The sequence below is a fragment of the Oncorhynchus keta genome, unplaced genomic scaffold, assembly GCF_023373465.1.
Source record: "Oncorhynchus keta strain PuntledgeMale-10-30-2019 unplaced genomic scaffold, Oket_V2 Un_contig_1511_pilon_pilon, whole genome shotgun sequence".
Taxonomy (NCBI): Eukaryota; Metazoa; Chordata; class Actinopteri; order Salmoniformes; family Salmonidae; genus Oncorhynchus; species Oncorhynchus keta.
Window position 1 is genome coordinate 170,001 of NW_026279140.1, and position 12,800 is coordinate 182,800.

The window sequence follows — 12,800 nt, forward strand, 5'->3', positions numbered from 1 at the left end:
GAGAGAGACTTCCTTTCAACTGTTCATTTCACTGTTCACTGTCATCTCTTTCCATTGGAAGTCCCATCTACAGCAGACAGATAGTTGTATTTATAACTTCACAGCAAACAGCAATTTATACTGCTCTCAATTCAATTCAATTCAAGGGGCTTTATTGTCATGGGAAACATGTGTTAACATTGCCAAAGCAAGTGAGGTAGACAACATACAAAGTGAATATATAAAGTGAAATAAACAATAAAAATTAACAGTAAACATTACACATACAGAAGTTTCAAAACAGTAAAGACATTACAAATGTCATATTATATATATATATATATACAGTGTTTTAACAATGTACAAATGGTAAAGGACACAAGATAAAATAAATAAGCATAAATATGGGTTGTATTTACAATGGTGTCTGTTCTTCACTGGTTGCCCTTTTCTCGTGGCAACAGGTCACAAATCTTGCTGCTGTGATGACACACTGTGGAATTTCACCCAGTAGATATGGGAGTTTATCAAAATTGGGTTTGTTTTCGAATTCTTTGTGGATCTGTGTGATCTGAGGGTAATATGTCTTTCTAATATGGTCATACGTTGGGCAGGAGGTGAGGAAGTGCAGCTCAGTTTCCACCTCATTTTGTGGGCAGTGTTGCACATAGTCTTCTCTTGAAAGCCACCTCGGCCTTTTGACAAACACACTGACTTTATTGTCGCCATGAAGAAATGTTGTTGCAGTGCCTGCTGAACATTAGCCTGCTGGTCTTACTGGGTCTATAGGAACATTAGCCTGCTGGTCTTACTGAGTCTATAGGAACATTAGCCTGCTGGTCTTACTGGGTCTATAGGAACATTTGCCCTTTTCGTGGCAACAGGCTGCTGGCCTTACTGGGTCTATAGGAACATTAGCCTGCTGGTCTTACTGAGTCTATATGAACATTAGCCTGCTGGTCTTACTGAGTCTATAGGAACATTAGGCTGCTGGTCTTACTGGGTCTATAGGAACATTAGGCTGCTGGCCTTACTGGGTCTATAGGAACATTAGCCTGCTGGTCTTACTGAGTCTATATGAACATTAGCCTGCTGGTCTTACTGAGTCTATAGGAACATTAGCCTGCTGGTCTATAGGAACATTAGCCTGCTGGTCTATAGGAACATTAGCCTGCTGGTCCTACTGAGTCTATAGGAACATTAGCCTGCTGGTCTTACTGAGTCTATATGAACATTAGCCTGCTGGTCTTACTGAGTCTATAGGAACATTAGGCTGCTGGTCTTACTGGGTCTATAGGAACATTAGCCTGCTGGTCTTACTGAGTCTATAGGAACATTAGCCTGCTGGTCTTACTGAGTCTATAGGAACATTAGCCTGCTGGTCTTACTGAGTCTATAGGAACATTAGCCTGCTGGTCTTACTGAGTCTATAGGAACATTAGCCTGCTGGTCTTACTGAGTCTATAGGAACATTAGCCTGCTGGTCTTACTGAGTCTATAGGAACATTAGCCTGCTGTTCTTACTGAGTGGATAGGAACATTAGCCTGCTGGTCTTACTGAGTCTATAGGAACATTGGCCTGCTGGTCTTACTGAGTCTATAGGAACATTAGCCTGCTGGTCTTACTGAGTCTATAGGAACATTAGCCTGCTGGTCTTACTGAGTCTATAGGAACATTAGCCTGCTGGTCTTACTGGGTCGATAGGAACATTAGCCTGCTGGTCTTACTGAGTCTATAGGAACATTAGCCTGCTGGTCTTACTGAGTCTATAGGAACATTAGCCTGCTGGTCTTACTGGGTCTATAGGAACATTAGCCTGCTGGTCTTACTGAGTCTATAGGAACATTAGCCTGCTGGTCTTACTGAGTCTATAGGAACATTAGCCTGCTGGCCTTACTGAGTCTATAGGAACATTAGCCTGCTGGTCTTACTGGGTCTATAGGAACATTAGCCTGCTGGTCTTACTGGGTGGATAGGAACATTAGCCTGCTGGTCTTACTGGGTCTATAGGAACATTAGCCTGCTGGTCTTACTGGGTCTATAGGAACATTAGCCTGCTGGTCTTACTGGGTCTATAGGAACATTAGCCTGCTGGTCTTACTGAGTCTATAGGAACATTAGCCTGCTGGCCTTACTGAGTCTATAGGAACATTAGCCTGCTGGTCTTACTGAGTCTATAGGAACATTAGCCTGCTGGTCTTACTGGGTCTATAGGAACATTAGCCTGCTGGTCTTACTGAGTCTATAGGAACATTAGCCTGCTGGTCTTACTGAGTCTATAGGAACATTAGCCTGCTGGTCTTACTGAGTCTATAGGAACATTAGCCTGCTGGCCTTACTGGGTCTATAGGAACATTAGCCTGCTGGTCTTACTGAGTCGATAGGAACATTAGCCTGCTGGTCTTACTGGGTCTATAGGAACATTAGCCTGCTGGCCTTACTGGGTCTATAGGAACATTAGCCTGCTGGCCTTACTGGGTCTATAGGAACATTGGCCTGCTGGTCTTACTGAGTCTGTAGGAACATTAGCCTGCTGGTCTTACTGAGTCTATAGGAACATTAGCCTGTTGGTCCTACTGAGTCTATAGGAACATTAGCCTGCTGGCCTTACTGGGTCTATAGGAACATCAGCCTGCTGGTCTTACTGAGTCTATAGGAACATTAGCCTGCTGGCCTTACTGAGTCTATAGGAACATTAGCCTGCTGGTCTTACTGGGTCTATAGGAACATTAGCCTGCTGGTCTTACTGGGTCTATAGGAACATTAGCCTGCTGGCCTTACTGGGTCTATAGGAACATTAGCCTGCTGGCCTTACTGGGTGGATAGGAACATTAGCCTGCTGGTCTTACTGAGTCTATAGGAACATTAGCCTGCTGGTCTTACTGGGTCTATAGGAACATTAGCCTGCTGGTCTTACTGGGTCTATAGGAACATTAGCCTGCTGGTCTTACTGGGTCTATAGGAACATTAGCCTGCTGGTCTTACTGAGTCTATAGGAACATTAGCCTGCTGGTCTTACTGGGTCTATAGGAACATTAGCCTGCTGGTCTTACTGAGTCTATAGGAACATTAGCCTGCTGGCCTTACTGGGTCTATAGGAACATTAGCCTGCTGGTCTTACTGGGTGGATAGGAACATTAGCCTGCTGGTCTTACTGGGTCTATAGGAACATTAGCCTGCTGGTCTTACTGGGTCTATAGGAACATTAGCCTGCTGTTCTTACTGAGTGGATAGGAACATTAGCCTGCTGGTCTTACTGGGTCTATAGGAACATTAGCCTGCTGGTCTTACTGGGTCTATAGGAACATTAGCCTGCTGGTCTTACTGGGTGGATAGGAACATTAGCCTGCTGGTCTTACTGGGTCTATAGGAACATTAGCCTGCTGGCCTTACTGAGTCTATATGAACATTAGCCTGCTGGTCTTACTGGGTCTATAGGAACATTAGCCTGCTGGTCTTACTGAGTCTATAGGAACATTAGCCTGCTGGTCTTACTGAGTGGATAGGAACATTAGGCTGCTGGTCTTACTGGGTGGATAGGAACATTAGCCTGCTGGTCTTACTGAGTCTATAGGAACATTAGCCTGCTGGCCTTACTGAGTCTATAGGAACATTAGCCTGCTGGCCTTACTGAGTGGATAGGAACATTAGCCTGCTGGCCTTACTGAGTCGATAGGAACATTAGCCTGCTGGCCTTACTGAGTCTATAGGAACATTAGCCTGCTGGCCTTACTGAGTTGATAGGAACATTAGCCTGCTAGCCTTACTGGGTGGATAGGAACATTAGCCTGCTGGCCTTACTGAGTCTATAGGAACATTAGCCTGCTGGTCTTACTGGGTCTATAGGAACATTAGCCTGCTGGTCTTACTGGGTCTATAGGAACATTAGCCTGCTGGCCTTACTGAGTTGATAGGAACATTAGCCTGCTGGTCTTACTGGGTCTATAGGAACATTAGCCTGCTGGTCTTACTGGGTCTATAGGAACATTAGCCTGCTGGTCGTACTGGGTGGATAGGAACATTAGCCTGCTGGCCTTACTGAGTGGATAGGAACATTAGCCTGCTGGTCTTACTGAGTGGATAGGAACATTAGCCTGCTGTTCTTACTGAGTCTATAGGAACATTAGCCTGCTGGTCTTACTGGGTCTATAGGAACATTAGCCTGCTGGTCTTACTGGGTCTATAGGAACATTAGCCTGCTGGTCTTACTGGGTCTATAGGAACATTAGCCTGCTGGTCTTACTGGGTGGATAGGAACATTAGCCTGCTGGTCTTACTGGGTCTATAGGAACATTAGCCTGCTGGTCTTACTGAGTGGATAGGAACATTAGCCTGCTGGTCTTACTGAGTCTATAGGAACATTAGCCTGCTGGTCTTACTGGGTGGATAGGAACATTAGCCTGCTGGCCTTACTGAGTCTATAGGAACATTAGCCTGCTGGTCTTACTGGGTGGATAGGAACATTAGCCTGCTGGTCTTACTGAGTCTATAGGAACATTAGCCTGCTGGCCTTACTGGGTCTATAGGAACATTAGCCTGCTGGTCTATAGGAACATTAGGCTGCTGGTCCTACTGAGTCTATAGGAACATTAGCCTGCTGGTCTTACTGAGTCTATAGGAACATTAGGCTGCTGGTCTTACTGGGTCTATAGGAACATTAGCCTGCTGGCCTTACTGAGTCTATAGGAACATTAGCCTGCTGGTCTTACTGAGTCTATAGGAACATTAGCCTGCTGGTCTTACTGGGTCTATAGGAACATTAGCCTGCTGGTCTTACTGAGTCTATAGGAACATTAGCCTGCTGGTCTTACTGGGCCTATAGGAACATTAGCCTGCTGGTCTTACTGAGTCTATAGGAACATTAGCCTGCTGGTCTTACTGGGTCTACAGGAACATTAGCCTGCTGGTCTTACTGAGTCTATAGGAACATTAGCCTGCTGGTCTTACTGAGTCTATAGGAACATTAGCCTGCTGGTCTTACTGGGTCTATAGGAACATTAGCCTGCTGGTCTTACTGAGTCTATAGGAACATTAGCCTGCTGGTCTTACTGGGTCTATAGGAACATTAGCCTGCTGGTCTTACTGAGTCTATAGGAACATTAGCCTGCTGGTCTTACTGAGTCTATAGGAACATTAGCCTGCTGGTCTTACTGGGTCTATAGGAACATTAGCCTGCTGGTCTTACTGAGTCTATAGGAACATTAGCCTGCTGGTCCTACTGAGTCTATAGGAACATCAGCCTGCTGGTCTTACTGGGTCTATAGGAACATCAGCCTGCTGGTCTTACTGGGTCTATAGGAACATTAGCCTGCTGGTCTTACTGAGTCTATAGGAACATTAGCCTGCTGGTCTTACTGGGTCTACAGGAACATTAGCCTGCTGGTCTTACTGAGTCTATAGGAACATTAGCCTGCTGGTCTTACTGAGTCTATAGGAACATTAGGCTGCTGGCCTTACTGGGTCTATAGGAACATTAGCCTGCTGGTCTTACTGGGTCTATAGGAACATTAGCCTGCTTGTCTATATGAACATTAGCCTGCTGGTCTTACTGGGTCTATAGGAACATTAGCCTGCCGGTCTTACTGAGTCTATAGGAACATTAGCCTGCTGGTCTTACTGAGTCTATAGGAACATTAGCCTGCTGGTCTTACTGAGTCTATAGGAACATTAGCCTGCTGGTCTTACTGGGTCTATAGGAACATTAGCCTGCTGGTCTTACTGAGTCTATAGGAACATTAGCCTGCTGGTCTTACTGAGTCTATAGGAACATTAGCCTGCTGGTCTTACTGAGTCTATAGGAACATTAGCCTGCTGGTCTTACTGGGTCTATAGGAACATTAGCCTGCTGGTCTTACTGAGTCTATAGGAACATCAGCCTGCTGGTCTTACTGGGCCTATAGGAACATTAGCCTGCTGGTCCTACTGAGTCTATAGGAACATTAGCCTGCTGGTCTTACTGAGTCTATAGGAACATTAGGCTGCTGGTCTTACTGGGTCTATAGGAACATTAGCCTGCTGGCCTTACTGAGTCTATAGGAACATTAGCCTGCTGGTCTTACTGAGTCTATAGGAACATTAGCCTGCTGGTCTTACTGGGTCTATAGGAACATTAGCCTGCTGGTCTTACTGAGTCTATAGGAACATTAGCCTGCTGGTCTTACTGGGCCTATAGGAACATTAGCCTGCTGGTCTTACTGAGTCTATAGGAACATTAGCCTGCTGGTCTTACTGGGTCTACAGGAACATTAGCCTGCTGGTCTTACTGAGTCTATAGGAACATTAGCCTGCTGGTCTTACTGGGTCTATAGGAACATTAGCCTGTTGGTCTTACTGGGTCTATAGGAACATTAGCCTACTGGTCTTACTGGGTCTATAGGAACATTAGCCTGCTGGCCTTACTGAGTCTATAGGAACATTAGGCTGCTGGTCTTACTGGGTCTATAGGAACATTAGCCTGTTGGTCTATAGGAACATTAGGCTGCTGGTCCTACTGAGTCTATAGGAACATTAGCCTGCTGGTCTTACTGAGTCTATAGGAACATTAGGCTGCTGGTCTTACTGGGTCTATAGGAACATTAGCCTGCTGGCCTTACTGAGTCTATAGGAACATTAGCCTGCTGGTCTTACTGAGTCTATAGGAACATTAGCCTGCTGGTCTTACTGGGTCTATAGGAACATTAGCCTGCTGGTCTTACTGAGTCTATAGGAACATTAGCCTGCTGGTCTTACTGGGTCTATAGGAACATTAGCCTGCTGGTCTTACTGAGTCTATAGGAACATTAGCCTGCCGGTCTTACTGGTCTATAGGAACATTAGCCTGCTGGTCTTACTGAGTCTATAGGAACATTAGCCTGCTGGTCTTACTGGGTCTATAGGAACATTAGCCTGCTGGTCTTACTGGGTATATAGGAACATTAGCCTGCTGGTCTTACTGAGTCTATAGGAACATTAGCCTGCTGGTCTTACTGGGTCTATAGGAACATTAGCCTGCTGGTCTTACTGAGTCTATAGGAACATTAGCCTGCTGGTCTTACTGAGTCTATAGGAACATTAGCCTGCTGGTCTTACTGGGTCTATAGGAACATTAGCCTGCTGGTCTTACTGAGTCTATAGGAACATTAGCCTGCTGGTCTTACTGAGTCTATAGGAACATCAGCCTGCTGGTCTTACTGGGTCTATAGGAACATCAGCCTGCTGGTCTTACTGGGTCTATAGGAACCTTAGCCTGCTGGTCTTACTGAGTCTATAGGAACATTAGCCTGCTGGTCTTACTGGGTCTACAGGAACATTAGCCTGCTGGTCTTACTGAGTCTATAGGAACATTAGCCTGCTGGTCTTACTGAGTCTATAGGAACATTAGCCTGCTGGTCTTACTGAGTCTATAGGAACATTAGCCTGCTGGTCTTACTGGGTCTATAGGAACATTAGCCTGCTGGTCTTACTGAGTCTATAGGAACATTAGCCTGCTGGTCTTACTGGGTCTATAGGAACATTAGCCTGCTGGTCTTACTGGGTCTATAGGAACATTAGCCTGCTGGTCTTACTGAGTCTATAGGAACATTAGCCTGCTGGTCTTACTGGGTCTATAGGAACATTAGCCTGCTGGTCTTACTGAGTCTATAGGAACATTAGGCTGCTGGCCTTACTGGGTCTATAGGAACATTAGCCTGCTGGTCTTACTGAGTCTATAGGAACATTAGCCTGCTGGTCTTACTGGGTCTATAGGAACATTAGCCTGCTGGTCTTACTGAGTCTATAGGAACATTAGCCTGCTGGTCTTACTGGGCCTATAGGAACATTAGCCTGCTGGTCTTACTGAGTCTATAGGAACATTAGCCTGCTGGTCTTACTGGGTCTATAGGAACATTAGCCTGCTGGTCTTACTGAGTCTATAGGAACATTAGCCTGCTGGTCTTACTGGGTCTATAGGAACATTAGCCTGTTGGTCTTACTGGGTCTATAGGAACATTAGCCTACTGGTCTTACTGGGTCTATAGGAACATTAGCCTGCTGGCCTTACTGAGTCTATAGGAACATTAGGCTGCTGGTCTTACTGGGTCTATAGGAACATTAGCCTGTTGGTCTATAGGAACATTAGGCTGCTGGTCCTACTGAGTCTATAGGAACATTAGCCTGCTGGTCTTACTGAGTCTATAGGAACATTAGCCTGCTGGTCTTACTGGGTCTATAGGAACATTAGCCTGCTGGCCTTACTGAGTCTATAGGAACATTAGCCTGCTGGTCTTACTGAGTCTATAGGAACATTAGCCTGCTGGTCTTACTGGGTCTATAGGAACATTAGCCTGCTGGTCTTACTGAGTCTATAGGAACATTAGCCTGCTGGTCTTACTGGGTCTATAGGAACATTAGCCTGCTGGTCTTACTGAGTCTATAGGAACATTAGCCTGCTGGTCTTACTGAGTCTATAGGAACATTAGCCTGCTGGTCTTACTGAGTCTATAGGAACATTAGCCTGCTGGTCTTACTGGGTCTATAGGAACATTAGCCTGCTGGTCTTACTGGGTCTATAGGAACATTAGCCTGCTGGTCTTACTGGGTCTATAGGAACATTAGCCTGCTGGTCTTACTGAGTCTATAGGAACATTAGCCTGCTGGTCTTACTGGGTCTATAGGAACATTAGCCTGCTGGTCTTACTGAGTCTATAGGAACATTAGGCTGCTGGTCTTACTGGGTCTATAGGAACCTTAGCCTGCTGGTCTTACTGAGTCTATAGGAACATTAGCCTGCTGGTCTTACTGGGTCTACAGGAACATTAGCCTGCTGGTCTTACTGAGTCTATAGGAACATTAGCCTGCTGGTCTTACTGGGCCTATAGGAACATTAGCCTGCTGGTCTTACTGAGTCTATAGGAACATTAGCCTGCTGGTCTTACTGGGTCTACAGGAACATTAGCCTGCTGGTCTTACTGAGTCTATAGGAACATTAGCCTGCTGGTCTTACTGGGTCTATAGGAACATTAGCCTGTTGGTCTTACTGGGTCTATAGGAACATTAGCCTACTGGTCTTACTGGGTCTATAGGAACATTAGCCTGCTGGCCTTACTGAGTCTATAGGAACATTAGGCTGCTGGTCTTACTGGGTCTATAGGAACATTAGCCTGTTGGTCTATAGGAACATTAGGCTGCTGGTCCTACTGAGTCTATAGGAACATTAGCCTGCTGGTCTTACTGAGTCTATAGGAACATTAGGCTGCTGGTCTTACTGGGTCTATAGGAACATTAGCCTGCTGGCCTTACTGAGTCTATAGGAACATTAGCCTGCTGGTCTTACTGAGTCTATAGGAACATTAGCCTGCTGGTCTTACTGGGTGGATAGGAACATTAGCCTGCTGGTCTTACTGAGTCTATAGGAACATTAGCCTGCTGGTCTTACTGGGTCTATAGGAACATTAGCCTGCTGGTCTTACTGAGTCTATAGGAACATTAGCCTGCTGGTCTTACTGAGTCTATAGGAACATTAGCCTGCTGGTCTTACTGAGTCTATAGGAACATTAGCCTGCTGGTCTTACTGGGTCTATAGGAACATTAGCCTGCTGGTCTTACTGGGTCTATAGGAACATTAGCCTGCTGGTCTTACTGAGTCTATAGGAACATTAGCCTGCTGGTCTTACTGGGTCTATAGGAACATTAGCCTGCTGGTCTTACTGAGTCTATAGGAACATTAGCCTGCTGGTCTTACTGAGTCTATAGGAACATTAGCCTGCTGGTCTTACTGGGTCTATAGGAACATTAGCCTGCTGGTCTTACTGAGTCTATAGGAACATTAGCCTGCTGGTCCTTACTGAGTCTATAGGAACATCAGCCTGCTGGTCTTACGGGTCTATAGGAACATCAGCCTGCTGGTCTTACTGGGTCTATAGGAACATTAGCCTGCTGGTCTTACTGAGTCTATAGGAACATTAGCCTGCTGGTCTTACTGGGTCTACAGGAACATTAGCCTGCTGGTCTTACTGAGTCTATAGGAACATTAGCCTGCTGGTCTTACTGAGTCTATAGGAACATTAGCCTGCTGGTCTTACTGAGTCTATAGGAACATTAGCCTGCTGGTCTTACTGGGTCTATAGGAACATTAGCCTGCTGGTCTTACTGAGTCTATAGGAACATTAGCCTGCTGGTCTTACTGGGTCTATAGGAACATTAGCCTGCTGGTCTTACTGGGTCTATAGGAACATTAGCCTGCTGGTCTTACTGAGTCTATAGGAACATTAGCCTGCTGGTCTTACTGGGTCTATAGGAACATTAGCCTGCTGGTCTTACTGGGTCTATAGGAACATTAGCCTGCTGGTCTTACTGGGTCTATAGGAACATTAGCCTGCTGGTCTTACTGGGTCTATAGGAACATTAGCCTGCTGGTCTTACTGAGTCTATATGAACATTAGCCTGCTGGTCTTACTGGGTCTATAGGAACATTAGCCTGCTGGTCTTACTGGGTCTATAGGAACATTAGCCTGCTGGTCTTACTGAGTCTATAGGAACATTAGCCTGCTGGCCTTACTGGGTCTATAGGAACATTAGCTCAAGCTATTGAGGAGGGATATCACACCTGGCACAAATGATTGTCTAGTTCTGTTTTTCCTGCTGAGGGGTGCCCTATACCTGCGCCCAGAGGGGAGTAGGTCAACGTCCAGGGACAGGGTCCTGACCTTAAACTACCAGAGGAGAGAAGGTCAACGTCCAGGGACAGGGTCCTGACCTTAAACTACCAGAGGAGAGAAGGTCAACGTCCAGGGACAGGGTCCTGACCTTAAACTACCAGAGGAGAGAAGGTCAACGTCCAGGGACAGGGTCCTGACCTTAAACTACCAGAGGAGAGAAGGTCAACGTCCAGGGACAGGGTCCTGACCTTAAACTACCAGAGGACAGAAGGTCAACGTCCAGGGACAGGGTCCTGACCTTAAACTACCAGAGGAGAGAAGGTCAACGTCCAAGGACAGGGTCCTGACCTTAAACTACCAGAGGGGAGTAGGTCAACGTCCAGGGACAGGGTCCTGACCTTAAACTACCAGAGGAGAGAAGGTCAACGTCCAGGGACAGGGTCCTGACCTTAAACTACCAGAGGAGAGAAGGTCAACGTCCAGGGACAGGGTCCTGACCTTAAACTACCAGAGGAGAGAAGGTCAACGTCCAGGGACAGGGTCCTGACCTTAAACTACCAGAGGAGAGAAGGTCAACGTCCAGGGACAGGGTCCTGACCTTAAACTACCAGAGGAGAGAAGGTCAATGTCCAGGGACAGGGTCCTGACCTTAAACTACCAGAGGAGAGAAGGTCAACGTCCAGGGACAGGGTCCTGACCTTAAACTACCAGAGGAGAGAAGGTCAATGTCCAGGGACAGGGTCCTGACCTTAAACTACCAGAGGAGAGAAGGTCAACGTCCAGGGACAGGGTCCTGACCTTAAACTACCAGAGGAGAGAAGGTCAATGTCCAGGGACAGGGTCCTGACCTTAAACTACCAGAGGAGATTAGGTCAACGTCCAGGGACAGGGTCCTGACCTTAAACTACCAGAGGAGAGTAGGTCAACGTCCAGGGACAGGGTCCTGACCTTAAACTACCAGAGGAGAGAAGGTCAACGTCCAGGGACAGGGTCCTGACCTTAAACTACCAGAGGAGAGAAGGTCAACGTCCAGGGACAGGGTCCTGACCTTAAACTACCAGAGGAGAGAAGGTCAACGTCCAGGGACAGGGTCCTGACCTTAAACTACCAGAGGAGAGAAGGTCAACGTCCAGGGACAGGGTCCTGACCTTAAACTACCAGAGGAGAGAAGGTCAACGTCCAGGGACAGGGTCCTGACCTTAAACTACCAGAGGAGAGTAGGTCAACGTCCAGGGACAGGGTCCTGACCTTAAACTACCAGAGGAGAGTAGGTCAACGTCCAGGGACAGGGGGTGGCTTGGGGAGGGCCCTGACCTTAAAGATCTCATCCAGGCCTGTCTGTTTGACTCCAAGTACCTTGCTGAGGACCCTGACCTTAAAGATCTCATCCTGTCTGTTTGACTCCAAGTACCTTGGGGAGGGCCCTGACCTTAAAGATCTCATCCTGTCTGTTTGACTCCAAGTACCTTGCTGAGGGCCCTGACCTTAAAGATCTCATCCTGTCTGTTTGACTCCAAGTACCTTGGGGAGGGCCCTGACCGTAAAGATCTCATCCTGTCTGTTTTACTCCAAGTACCTTGCTGAGGGCCCTGACCTTAAAGATCTCATCCTGTCTGTTTGACTTCAAGTACCTTGCTGAGGGCCCTGACCTTAAAGATCTCATCCTGTCTGTTTGACTCCAAGTACCTTGGGGAGGGCCCTGACCGTAAAGATCTCATCCTGTCTGTTTTACTCCAAGTACCTTGCTGAGGGCCCTGACCTTAAAGATCTCATCCTGTCTGTTTGACTCCAAGTACCTTGGGGAGGGCCCTGACCATAAAGATCTCATCCTGTCTGTTTTACTCCAAGTACCTTGCTGAGGTCCCTGACCTTAAAGATGTCATCCTGTCTGTTTGACTCCAAGTACCTTGCTGAGGTCCCTGACCTTAATGATCTCATCCAGGTCTGTCTGTTTGACTCCAAGTACCTTGCTGAGGTCCCTGACCTTAAAGATGTCATCCTGTCTGTTTGACTCCAAGTACCTTGGGGAGGGCCCTGACCTTAAAGATCTCATCTTGTCTGTTTGACTCCAAGTACCTTGAGGCTGAGGTCCCTTGGGGATCTTAAAGATCTCATCCAGGCCTGTCTGTTTGACTCCAAGTACCTTGGGAGGTCCCTGACCTTAAAGATCTCATCCAGGCCTGTCTGTTTGACTCCAAGTACCT

At 46.7% G+C, this 12,800-nt stretch overlaps 1 long non-coding RNA gene across 7 annotated transcripts; it reads left to right on the forward strand.

Annotated features, from left to right (window-relative positions):
* The first annotated feature begins 10,711 nt into the window (after positions 1 to 10,711).
* On the forward strand, positions 10,712 to 12,623 carry LOC127918856 (uncharacterized). Of its 7 annotated transcripts, none has more exons than XR_008101074.1 (4): positions 10,712 to 10,817; positions 10,968 to 11,417; positions 11,518 to 11,767; positions 11,818 to 12,623. It is a non-coding gene; the product is annotated as an uncharacterized LOC127918856 (long non-coding RNA). The 7 variants fall into 7 exon arrangements; XR_008101077.1 differs by having other exon boundaries at positions 11,518 to 11,717; XR_008101078.1 differs by having other exon boundaries at positions 10,968 to 11,367.
* The last annotated feature ends 177 nt before the right edge of the window (positions 12,624 to 12,800 follow it).